Source organism: Sus scrofa, chromosome 2 (assembly GCF_054392235.1).
Source record: "Sus scrofa isolate SSC_HxYL_T2T_F1_AM1 chromosome 2, Sscrofa_HxYL_maternal_Yorkshire_Landrace_v2.0, whole genome shotgun sequence".
In the NCBI taxonomy this organism is placed as follows: Eukaryota; Metazoa; Chordata; class Mammalia; order Artiodactyla; family Suidae; genus Sus; species Sus scrofa.
In genome coordinates, this window is record NC_139384.1 from 52,496,521 (window position 1) to 52,510,376 (window position 13,856).

Below are 13,856 nucleotides of genomic sequence, written 5' to 3' on the forward strand. Positions count from 1 at the left end.
CAAAAAACCAAAACTATTTTATATCAGTAAAGTTGCAGGATATAAAGTAAATATAGGGAAATATTATGTTTTTGTACACTAACAATTATCAGAAAGAGAAATTAAGAAAGTAGTGCCGTTTACAGTCACATCAAAAATAATAAGGAGTTCCTGCTGTGGTGCAGAGAGTTTAAAGTCTGACTACAGCAGCTTGGGTCATGTTTTTTTTTGATCCCTGGCCTGGCACAGTGGGTTAAAGCATCCAGGGTTGCTGCAGCCGTGGCTTGGATTCAGTCCCTGGCCCAGGAAATTCCATATGCTGTGAGTGCAGCCATTAAAAAAAAAAAAAAAAAAAAAAAAAAAAAAAAAAGAAGAAAAAAAAAAGTAAAATAAAACAACTCAGTATAAATCTAAGGAGGTAGAAGATCTGTACTTGGAAAACTGTAAGACATTGATGAAAGAAATAGAAAATGATACAAGAAGTGGAAAGATACTGTTGTGCTTGTGGATTGGAAGAATTAATGTTGGTAAAATGACCATACTCTCAAAGGCAATTTCTAATGAAATCTCCATCAAAATACCAATGGGGTATTTCACAGAACTCAAATAATTCTAAAATTTGTATGAACATACAGAAGACCTTGAATAGCTGAAACAGTCTTGAGAAAGAAGAATGGAGCTGGAGGTATCATGTTCCATGAATTCAAGCTACACCACAAAGGTACAGTAATAATAACAATTTAATACTGGCACAAAACCAGACATATAACTTCAATGGAACAGAATAGAGAGCCCAGAAATAAACCCAACTTACATGGTCAATTCATCTATAACAAAGGAGGCAGAAATATACAAAGAGGAAAAGACAGCTTCTTTAATAAATGATATTGGGATAACTGGACAGCTACATTGCAAAAGAATCAAAACCATATACAAAAATGAACTCAAAATGGATTAAAGACCTGAATGTAAGACCTGAAACCATAAAACTTCCAGAAGAAAACATATGCCATATGTATGCTCTTTGACTTTGGTCTTAACTGATATGTTTTTGGTTCTGTCTAAAGCAAGGGAAACAAAAGCAAAAATAAACAAACGGAACTACATGAAACTAAAAAGCTTTTGAAAGTATTACCAAAATGAAAAGGCTACCTACTGAATGGGAGAAGATATTTGTAAATGATATTGCTGAAAAGGGGTTAATAGCTAAAATATACAAAGAACTCATGCAAACAAACTTATTTAAAAATGAGCAGAAGATCTGAATATTTTCCCAAAATTCGGATGCTGAACCAACACATGAAAAGATGTTCAACACCAGTAATTATCAGGGCAGCGTAAATCAAAACCACAGTGAGATAACATCTCACACCTGTCAGAATGGCTATTATCAAAAAGACAATAAAAAGCGATTGTTGGTGAGGATGTGGAGAAAGGGAACTCTTGTGAACAGTTTGGTGAGAGTGTAAATTTGTTCAGCCATTATGGAAAACAGTATGAAGATTCTTCAAAGAATGAAAAATAGGATTATCATATGATGTGGCAATCCCACTTCTGGGTATTTTTCCAAAGAAAACATAAATACTAATTCAGAACGGTATATGCACCCATGTGTTCATTGCAGCATCATTTACAATAGTCAAGCTATGGAAGCAACCTGTGTCCATCGATTGATGAATGAATAAGAAGATATGATTAATATGTATTCCTCATCTGTAGGAAAAATGAAATCTTGCCATTTGTGACCACATGGATGGACCTAGATGGTATTTTATTAAATACATCAGATAAAAGAAAATACTGTATGATTTCACTTATATATGGAATATAAAAAACAAAACAAACATAAAAAATAGTGTCATAGATACAGAGAACAAACAGGTGGTTGCCAGTGGAGAGGGTGGTGGAGGGATGAGTAAAACAGGTGAGGGAGGTTAAGAAGTACGTACTTCTAGTTACAAAATAAATGAGTCATATGAATTAAATTTACAGCATAGATATTATAGAAGGTAATTATATCTTTATATGGTGGCAGATGGTAACTATACTGATCGTGGTCATCATAATGTATAGGAATATCGAATCACTGTGTTGTGCACCAGAAAGTGGCATAGTATTATAGGTCAGTTATACTTCAAAAAACACACAAGGAGTTCCCTTTGTGGCTCAGCGGTTAACGAATCTGACTAGGATCCCTGAGGATGTGGGTTCAATCCCTGGCCTCGCTCAGTGGGTTAAGGATCTGGCGTTGCTGTGAGCTGTGATGTAGGTTTCAGACACAGCTGGGATCTGGCGTTGTTATGGCTGTGGTGTAGGCAGGGCAGCTATAGTTCCGATTGACCCATAGCCTGGGAACCTCCATGAGCCATGGGTGCGACCCTAAAAAGAAAAAGAAAAACAAACAAAAAACCACACAAACTTGTAGAAAAAGAGATCAGATTTGTGGTTACCATAGGTGGGGGGTTAGGCATGGAAGGGTGTAATTGGATGAAAGGGGTCAAAAGGTACATACTTCTAGTTATGAGATAAATAACTACTACGGATCTGATGTACAAGATGAATAATAGATACTGCTGAATGTTACATGTTTATATTGTTAAGTGAGTAAATCCTATGAGTTCTTATTACAAGGAAAACATTTTTGCTTTTTTCTTTTATTTTGTATCTGTATGGATGCAGGATGTTCACTAAACTTTTTATGGTAATCATTTCACGATAGATTTAATTCAAATCATCATTCTTTATACCTTAAACTTATATGTTATATGTAAATTGTATCTCAATAAACTGGAAACTGAAAATGTACTTAATGCCACTGAGTGCTATTTTTAAATTACTTAATATATTACATTTTTATATTTTAAAATTTTCCACCATGCAAATTGGAAAAATATAAAATTTAACATAAAATTTAAATAACAAAAATTTAACATAATATAAAATTTAGTTTCTTAACTGTTTTTAAAAGTACTCTTCGAAATTTCACAGGATATCCATCCCACAGCCCAAGCACATCCTGTGAAATCAGATTGTTATGATCATTATACAACTGCAGATGTGATAAATTCATTTGAGTAGTAATAAAAAAAGAAAAAAAACTCTCTCTTGTGAAAACAAAAAGTACTGTTCATTGACGTTAAGTATAATCACATTGTGGTGAAATAATCACCATTGTCCTCTCACAGAACCGTTTTTTTCTTTCTTTCTTTCTTTTTTTCTTTTCTTTTTTTTTTTTTTTTCTGTCTTTTTTGTCTTTTTAGGGCTGCACCTGTGGCATAGGGAGGTTCCCAGGCTAGGGGTCCAATCGGAGCTGTAGCTACCGGCGAGAGCAATGCGGGATCTGAGCCGCATCTATGACCTACACCATAGCTCATGGCAACACCAGATCCTTAACTCACTGAGCTAGGCCTGGAATTGAACACATGTCCTCATGGATGCTAGTCAGGTTTGTTAACTGCTGAGCCATGATGGGAACTCCAACAGAACCCTTTTATTCATCCCATACTGAAACTCTTTAATAACAACTCTCAATTCCCCTTTCCCCTCAGTCTCTGGTAACCTCTATTCTACTTTGTGAATTTGCTTAATTTAGGTACCTCATGTCTGTGGAATCATAAAATATTTGCTGTTTTATGTTTTGCTTATATTACTTAGCATACTCCCTTCAAGATTTACCCAAGTATATCTGATATTTAGCAAGTATCAGAATTTAAGTTTTTTAAGGATAAATAATAACGCATTTTATGTATATACTTCATTTTGTTTAGCCTTTCATCCATCAGTGGATATTTGGATTGTTTTCACTTTTGGGGTAAATAATGCTGCATTGAGCATGTGCATACACATACCTCTAAGTTTTTGCTTTCACTTCTTTTGGAAATGTATCCAGAGATGAGATTGCTGGACCATGTGAAAATTTTGTGTTTAATTTTTTGAGATCTATTTATTGAATATGATATTTTATTTGAATCTGTTCAGTGTTGCTTACAAATATTCTGTCTCATTCTGCATGTTTTATGTATTATAGCTAGGTCAGATTACATGTCCCATTTTTGTCTAATCCTTTGTTGCTTTGATTGTCTGCCTTGGTCAGTTTGCCCTCTAATTGCTTTTTAAAATTTTTATTTATTTTTAAAATTAATTTTTAATTGAAGCGTAGTTGATTCACAATGTTGTGTTAGTTTATGGTTCACAACAAAGTGATTCATATATATATATATTCTTTTTCATATTCTTTTCTATTATGGCTTATTATAGGATATTGAATAGAGTTCCCTGTGTTATATAGTATCTTTGTTGTTTATCCATCCCATGTATTATAGTTTGCATCTACTAATTCCAAAGTCCCAAGCTTTCCCTCTCTCCAGTCCCCCTCCTCCTTGCAACCATAAGTCTGTAATCTATGTCCATGACTCTGTTTCTGTTTTGTAAGTAAGTTCATTTCTGTCATATTTTAGATTCCACATATAAGTCCAATTACTTTTTGATCTGTCTGTACTCTTCCAAGATCTAAATACTGCTTCTTTGATAAATAATAGATTTAAAAGGTGGCGGTAAATTAGAAAACCAAAAATATAGTTGGTAACAAAACTCAAAGGATGTGCAGAATAGGCCGATCTCAAAAAAAAAATCTATGAAAAAAGAAAAAACAACAGTATGCTGCCTCAGAATTGACCAAAACAGTATTTTCACATATTTAGAGGAATTAACAGTAAAATGTAAAATATTTTGTGCATTTTAAACATAAATGTAAAAATATAAATATATATTTTATATTAATATATATATATTTATAAAAAATACAGTTTTGGATTTTGTTTGTTTCTGGTCTTTTTAGGGCCACACCTGCAGCATATGGAAGTTCCCAGGCTAGGGGTCGAATTGAAGCTGCAGCTTCAGCTTAACTCCACAGCCACAGCAACACCAGATCTGAGCCGTGTCTGTGACTTACACTGAAGCTCATGGCAACGCCAAGGGATTGAACCCGTGAGGCCAAGGATCGAACCTGCATCTTCATGGATGCTAATTGTTCGGGTTCATTACCACTGAGACACAATGGGAACTCCCTTAAACATACACAGTTTTTAAAGTCTGAGGCAAATTTTTAACAAAATATAAATTATCAGATGAAACTCAAGAAGAAGTAGAAAACCTGAACAGACTGGTAAAAATGAAGTGAAAAAAACTGGTACTACCCAAGTCATCAACATCGATATCACCAGTAATAAGCCATGTTGATAGGGTATACCACTTGATAATGATGCAATGAGAAAGGCCTTTACATCTGTGACATTCATCCCCAAACCCATCACAACAGTATAGACATGAGAACACATCTGACAAACCCAGATTGCAGGACATTCTTCAAAATATATGACCAGTACTTTTAAAAACTTTCAAATTCAAAAAAGCAGGAAGAAAGAAAAGCAAATGTTAACTGTCATGGATCATAAGAGACTAAAGAGTCATGAGGCAAAATGCATTTTGGTATCTTGCAATAGAAAAAGGACATTAGTGGACAAATAAAAATGTGGAAAGAGTCTGTAGCTCAGTTAATAGTATTTTACTGATGATAATTTTTTAATTTGGACAAATGTACCATTGTTATATAAGATGTTAACATTGGAGGAAACTGATAAAGAATATACAGGAAATCTATTGTATTTACAATTTTTTTTTGGTAAGTCTAAAATTATTCTAAGGTAAAAATTTATTTATTTATTTATTTATTTATTTAGTCTTTTTGGCATTTTTTTGGGCCGCTCTCGAGGCATATGGACGTTCCCAAGCTAGGGATCGAATCGGAGCTGTAGCCACCGGCCTACGCCAGAGCCACAGCAACGTAGGATCTGAGCCGCGTCTGCAACCTGCACCACAGCTCATGGCAACGCCAGATCCTTAACCCACTGAGCAAGGGCAGGGATCGAACCCGCAACCTCATGGTTCCTAGTTGGATTCGTTAACTACTGTGCCACAACGGGAACTCCTCAGGTAAAAATTTTATTTAAATAATTAAGGGAGTTCCCGCTATGGGGCAGTGGGTTAATGATCCAGCTTGTCACTGTAGCCTCTCTGATTTGATCCCCAGCTCGTTGCAGTGGGTTAAGAATCTGGCATTGCTGCCATTGTGGTGTAGGTCACATATGTCCCTTGGATTTGAAATTTGGTCTGGGAACTTCCATATGCCACTGGTGTGGCCAAAAAAGAAAAATAAGTTAAGAGGGGAGTTCCTGTTGTAGCTCAGCAGTAAGGAATCCAACTAGTATCCGTGAGGATGTGGGTTCAATCCCGGGCTTCACTCAGTGGGTTAAGTATCTGACGTTACCATGAGCTGTGGTGTAGGTTACAGATGCAGTTTGGATCCTGTGTTCTGTGGCTGTGGAGGGGCCTATACTTGCAGCTCCGCTTTGACTCCTAGTCTGGGAAACTTCCATATGCCACATGTTTGGCCCTAAAATGCAAAACAAAAAAACAAACAAAAAAAAAAACCCCAAAAAAACCAAAACAGAGTTGTTGAAGATTTGTCATAAAAAAGGCAGCATGTTCTTATGGTTTTATTGGCTCACTGCCCTTTCTAGTGTAGTTCATTAGCAAGCAATTCTTAAATTGTTAGAACAATTTCAGAATGTTGAAAATGCAGAAAGAGTATCAATGAATTATACAAAAGCAGTATCACTTTAAGTAGTAATACAGAAAACCTAATGAAGATAGCAAAAAAGAACAAATATAGGTACAAACAGCCTAAACAAAGTATTGGATTAATTGTGGGGTTTTATAAAGCTATCCAGGTAGTAGGGATAGCCTTCAGTTTTTCCTACTGAGGAAGAAAGCAGAACAAACACTAATATTCTTCCCATAGTATCTGTCATAAATAAACTATTAAGAGAAGAATGAATATTTTTACTTAAATTGTAAGTGTTTGTGAGCTGGGCCTCGTGTCTCACTTCTTGTTCCCATTTTTTTTCCCCTCAATAATCTTCCTTTCTGCCTTTCTCTTTCAAAGCTGAGCACTCTTAGGCTCAGTTTTGTAGTGTCTTTTGATACTCTAATCCTGATGCATCCTTTGTGTTCAGTAGGGAAAATGGAGGGAGGTTTTCCTCCAGTTGAGTCAGTTGGTTGGAATGGTGAGACTAGGCAGGGACAGGTAAAGCCAAAGTAATGAGCTACTTATGTGGTGACTCATGAAAGAGTCAAAATTGGATAGCTGCTGGCAGAAAGTGTAGACAAGGTATGTATATGTGTGTGCTACAGCTGCAAAATTATGTACCTTGCAAGTTATGCACCTAAGATTGCATACTAATGTAATTTAATCTTCGATGAGTAAAGATACTCAATATGAGTATCAATGCTCATAATATACTGTAGTAAGTGATGCTTGCAAGTAATATGCACTGTGTAGATAGAAGAGCCAACCTAAATGATTGTGTGTGTTCATACTTCCATGTTTCCATCTTCAACTCCAATGTAATTGCATTTGTCATAGGTTGGAAAATCATTTCATTAAATTTGGTAAAATAGTGCATAAACTGATAGTTTCTAGCTACTCAATGAGAGTCAAAGAATTCTCCCATGGGGAAATCAAATGCCTTTTTTTTTTTTTTTTTTTAATGATTTTTCAGGGCTGCGCATAAGGTATATGGAAGTTTCCAGGCTAGAGGTCGAATCGGAGCTGCCACTGCTGGCCTGTGCCACAGCCACAGCAACTCAGGATCCGAGCCTTGCCTGTGACCTACACCACAGCTCATGGCAACACCGAATACTTAACCCACTGAGAGGGGCCAGGTTTCTAACCTTCATCCTCATGGATACTAGTTGGGTTCATTACCACTGAGCCACAATGGGAACTCCCTCAAATGCCTTTTAATAAAGACTTTCTTGATATCTAGCTTTTCTCCCTGATTGCTTATTTGGCCTGTTTTTAGGGTACTGGTGTATTCTGCATAATTGAGGGTATTGAACAAGTGATGATGTTGAAAAATTCTCATGATTCAAATATGAAGCAGATTTTCAGCAGAGCTTCTGAGTTTAGCTCTAAACTCTAAAATATATGAGATAAACAGTTTATTCTGTAGGTGTCCAGGTAAATACTTGTTGGGTACCAAAGTACACTCTTATATCAGTGTTGGTGGTTTTGCTTCTAAAATGGTCAACCTTAGGTGAAACAAATGACTAATTACACGTTAGTCATCTTGAAAATTGTCTTGGGAGGGTACTAGGCCCTTGGTACTTCTTACTTTTAGTTGTGGCTTAAAGCTTCTCTCCTTCTGACCAAGTGGAAAAAAACAAAAACCAAAAACTTCCCTTATCTAAAGAATGTTAAGGTTTTATATGTAAACATTTTGGGGAGAAGCCAGAAACATTCCCAAATTCATATTAAATCTTTTCTCAAGAACAGAATTGAATTAAAAGAGAGAATACTCTATAGAAAATGGAGAGACTGGTGAGGTCCAAAGAAGGAAGCAGGCTGAGTGGAATGCAAGAAGCAAACCAGTTTTACTTGAAGGTTTAGACTATTACTAAGCGTTTTTCAATCATTACCTCTCTGTGCTTGATTATTTTCTCTTCTGACTGGAGGTGATTCCTTGAATGTTGCCAACCATCACTAATAGGGGAATACAGATCAAAAGCATCATGAGATACTACCTCGTTCCCATTAGGACAACTATTTTCCAATAACCAGAAAATAATGTGTTTGTAAGGATGTGGAGAATTTGGAACTCTTGTGCTCTGTTGGTGGGGATGTAAAATGGTGCAGCTGCTGTGGAAAATAGTATGGCAATTCCTCAAAAAATTAAGAAGAGAATTACCATATGATCTAGCAATTCCACTTCTGGATATATATCCAAAAGAATTGAAAGCATAGTCTCAGGGAGGTATTTGTACACCTATGTTCATAGCAGCATTATTCATAATAGCTAAAAAGTGTGAGCTACTCAAAATGTCCACTGACTGATAAATGGATAGAGGAAATGTGGTATATACATACAATGGAACATTGGCCTTAAAAAAGAAGGAAATCCAATCACATAGTACAACATGGATGAGCCTTGAAGTTCTCCATATACTTGTACTTATCTGAAGTCCCTAAAGTAGTCAGATTTAGAAAGAATAGTATTTGCCAGGATCTGGCAATGGGATGGGGGGAAATGATAAGATGTTCAGTGGAATATTGAGTTTCAGTCATGGATAAAGATGCCTACCAATGTGAATATAGTTAACACTATTGAACTGTACTCTTGAAAATAGTTAAGATGGGGAGTTCCCATCATGGCTCAGCAGAAATGAACCCGACCAGTATCCATGAGGATGTGGGTTCGATCCCTGGCTCTGCTCAGTGAGTTAAGGATCTACTGTTGCTGTGAGCTGTGGTGTAGTTCACAGACGCAGCTCAGATTCCCCGTGAGCTGTGGTGTAGTTCACAGACGCAGCTCAGATTCCCCTGTGGCTGTGGTGGCTCCAGTTTGATCCCTAGCTTGGAAACCTCCATATGCCACAGGTGCAGCCCTAAAAAGCAAAAAAAAAGTTAAGATGGTAAATTGTTTTGGTAATATTATGTGGTTTTTACCACAATTAAAAATTTAAAGAAATAATTGATACTGAGGTCTGACTGCCAAGAGATTCTCATTTATATGGTTTGGGATGGTGTCCTGCCTGGAAAAAATTTAAGAGCCTCCTAGATGATTCCACAGCAATAGTCAGTTTTGGAAACCACTGAAACAAACAAACAAAACCTCATAAAAAACATCAAAAAAAAAAAAAAAAAGGAATTGTAAGACAAGCTGCAAGGTAAATGACATAATGTGATTTTGTAAATATTTTTTCTCTTGGAAATTAAATATTCTGTGGTTCACATACTGTTAAATTCTAAATTAATGAACAGTCATTTATTAACTCAACCATAAGAGTGAAATTAGAGAACTTTTTAAATAGTAATTTGAAGAAATTTGTGAAAACAAAAGTATCAAGTTATCTTATGTTTTTCACCAATGCCTACATGATAAGAAAATTTAAATCTACTTCTAACTGCAGTGGCATACATATAGTTAAAAAAACATTTATTTAACCTAAACTTTTGCTTATTTGAAAGATTAGATGCTGTTCAACTAAATTATGCTTATTGTTGGCTTATACTTTCAATTTTATCTGTGCATATATCCATATTCTCACTTTATGAATTTTTCCAAATAAAATTTGTCTTTAGTTTTTTTGATACTAGTATTTACACATGAGAATCATAAATAGTGAATATATTTATGCAAAGGCAAGGAGTCTAGGGAGTACTGAGACAATTTTTCTTGTTACAGGGTTTTAGAAAATACAGAACAAATCAGAGATGAAGGTGGCAGATTCTTCTGTGACATACATTAATAGTACCACTATCATCTTAGTTTTCTGAGTCTGGAATTTCTACTTTATATATATAAGAGTATGAAACTGTTTCTTTGGAAACAGTTTTTGCTGTGAGCATTGCAAAATATCTGCTGGCAGGATATTCACTTGGAATAGCAGTCTGTTCTTTTTTTAGTAGCCTTTTTCCTGCAGATGTGACTTTAACAGGGGAAGATGGTCTTTTGTTGTTGTTGTGGTTTTTTTGTTTTTTTTTGTTTTGTTTTTGGTGCTTCCAGCAGGTAATCAGCAGTAGAAGTAAAGACAGTTGTCATTTGTTAAATGAACTCTAGTCAGTTTAGATATACAAAGAATGTCTACAGCTGTTTAAATGTGATTTCTTATGTTCTTATAAAATGGTTTGTTTCTGTGTAACTCCCTTTGTAAATTTTAGAAGTAAATTTTGAGTTCTTCAATCATATTGCCTCTGATTTTTGGTGTGGGAGATAGCAAATACATTTAGTTTCTTTTGGAGATGAAAAATTAATGATAACATTTCCTATATCGAATATTTACATGACATTAGAAAAACAAGATGTATGGTACAAATATTATTTATTATAGAATCTTAAAAATGCTTTGTAAATAGTTTCCTCTTACATATGTTATAATGTATGCTTTCTGATTACATTTTAAATTTGATACTAAGGCAGAATTAAGTTGCTTTAGGTTAAAATTTAGTATTTAAAATTTTATTTAAATTTTTAATTAAAGATTAGTATCTTACTGAACAGGAATTTGACCTAGACTTATCTACATATGTGTATATGCTTCTTAAGTCTTATCCTGACACTTGACTTTTTGCATTTTTTTCTTTGTTGTACTTCAGTCCCTGTCGTAATCTGGAATGCAAAAAGAACTTCCGGGAAGGACACAGTATTACTTTAAAAATGTACAAATAGGAATAGAGTCATCAGTCAGTGACTAAGGATAGCTGAATTCAATTTCGCTGATGTTTAAATTGTCTAATGTCCTGTCTTTCAGTGAGGCCAACATTTGGCATTCAATATCTTAGATTGTGGGTGAGGTGAAAGGAAAGGTGACATCTAATAATGAATCAAGGCAGGAACTGAGGGAGGCTTTGTTTGTTTCTTTAACTTGTTTTGTAATAAGATTAGTTGTTTCATTGAATAACCAGGTTGTAGTGACATGAGGAATTGCACGTTGCTTGTGGGATGTAGAACAACATAGGAATGGCCAAAATTCTTTTCATTTATCATAAATTCCAGAAAGAGAACTTTTGACCAGAAGTATCACATTCCTTTTTTTTTTTTTTTTTTTTTAACTAAACACTATTCAGTCCTTAGGGAATACAGCATTCCAACTTTATTTGAAATCCCAAATGGAGTCGTATTGCATGATTGTAACTGGAAAAAAAAAAATGTAAATAGTACCCAGGAGAGACCCTTAAGGCTGCCTTACCAAGGTTAAATACAACTTTGTGACTCTAAGCAAGTCCATAACTAATTCTCTCTCGCCTCCCCTCCCAGAAACCACACCTAAATTGTATTGAAACTTTAATTCAAAGTTCATAAACTTTCAGTCTAATTGGAAAAGAAAAACACCAGTGTGTTCACATGAAAGTAACAGAATTTATATAATGGCCCTGTTTGTGATTTTATTTTTTACATAAAGCTAAAAAGCAAAATAGGATCAGGGTTTTTGGTATATACCTTTTGTTTTGCTCTGTAACTCATGGGTCAATACTGCATTAAAGAAAAAGATAATTAAAATGATTTTTGTCCAGGTTGAACTATTTATATTTAGTTTTTTGATCTAGGCATTTCATCTGATTTCTCTGAGATTAGTTTCCTATCTTTTAAGTCCTCCTTTTCTTTCTAAGAGAACTTTTCTCCTCTAGTGGATAAGAGAAAGGCCGGGTAATGATTTTCACATTCCCAGGGCTCTTAAGATCTAAGTTAGGAGAAAGCAATAGTTAAATAAAGAAATATTATCGATACTATACATAATAGTGTCTCTAGCTACAGCAGAAGCTGAAAATTAAGTAAGTTAAGACTAGAGGGTTGGAGGAGTTCCCACTGAAGCTCAGTGGTAATGAACCCGACTGGTATTCATGAGGACAATGGTTTGATCCCTGGCCTCACTCAGTGGGTTAATGATCTGGTGTTGCTGTGAGCTGTGGTGAAGGTTGCAGACATGGCTCAGATCCTTTGTTGCTGTGTATGTGGTGTAGGCTGGCAGTTGCAGCTCCTAATTGATGCCTAGCCCAGGAACTTCTATGTGCTGCAGGTGCAGCCCTAAAAAGACAAAGCAGGGAGTTCCCGTCGTGGTGCAGTGGTTAAAGAATCTGACTAGGAACCATGAGGTTGCAGGTTCGATCCCTGCCCTGGCTCAGTGGGTTAACGATCCGGCGTTGCCGTGAGCTGTGGTGTAGGTCGCAGACGCGGCTCAGATCCTGTGTTGCTGTGGCTCTGGCGTAGGCTGGCAGCTACAGCTCTGATTCGACCCCTAGCCTGGGAACCTCCATATGCCGCAGGAGCGGCCCAAGAAATTGCAAAAAGACAAAAAAAAAAAAAAAAAGACAAAGCAAATAAGTAAATAAATGGATTAGAGGATTGGAGACAAGATGGCAGAGTAGAGGATCGAAAATAAGATGAGTAGAAGGACCTGAGCTCACCTCCTCTCATGAAAACACACAAATCACAGCTAACTGCTCAACAACCATTGACAAAAAAAGACTTGAACCTATTGAAAAGGTATTTTATACCCAAAGACAAAGGAGATGCCGCAAGATGATAAGAGGGGCACTTTCATGATATAATCAAATCCTGTACCCACAGGTGGGTACTCACAAACTAGAAAATACTTATATTGCAGAGGTTAGAGCCCTATGTCAGGCTCCCTAGCCTGAGGGTCTGCAATTGGGGGGAGGAGCCCCAGAGCATTTGGCTTTCAAGGCCAGTGGGGCTTGAATGCAGGAGCTCCATAGGACTGGAGGAAATAGTAAATGGACTTAATGCTCTAACCATAAGACATAGGCTGGCTGAATGGATACAAAAGCAAGTCCCATATGTAGGGTGTCTACAAGAGACCACTTCAGATCTAGGGACACGTAAGACTAAAGTGAGGGGATAGAAAAGGATATTCCATGTAAATGGAAATCAAAAGAAAGCTGGAGTAACAATAATTGTTTCAGACAAAACAGACTTTAAAATAAAGAATGTTACATGAGATAAAGAAGGATACTGCGTAATGATCAAGGGATCAATCCAAGAAGATATAACAATTGTACATATATATATATATATATATATATGCATACAACATAGGAGCACCACAATATATAAGGCTAACAGCCATAAAAGGAGAAATTGACAGTAACACAGGAATGGTGGGGGACTTTAACACCCCACTTCCACCAATGGACAGATCATCCAGATAGAAAATCAGTAAGGAACACAGGCCTTAAATTAGATCAGATTTATTGATACTTATAGAACATTCCATTTGAAAGGAGCAGAATGCACATT

The 13,856-nt window shown here is 35.9% G+C and overlaps 1 protein-coding gene across 9 annotated transcripts in view; it reads left to right on the plus strand.

Moving 5' to 3' along the window:
* Nucleotides 1-13,856, plus strand: part of SBF2 (SET binding factor 2) — a 451,285-nt gene that overhangs the window by 134,380 nt on the left and 303,049 nt on the right. The gene's annotated exons all lie outside the window — the stretch shown is intronic.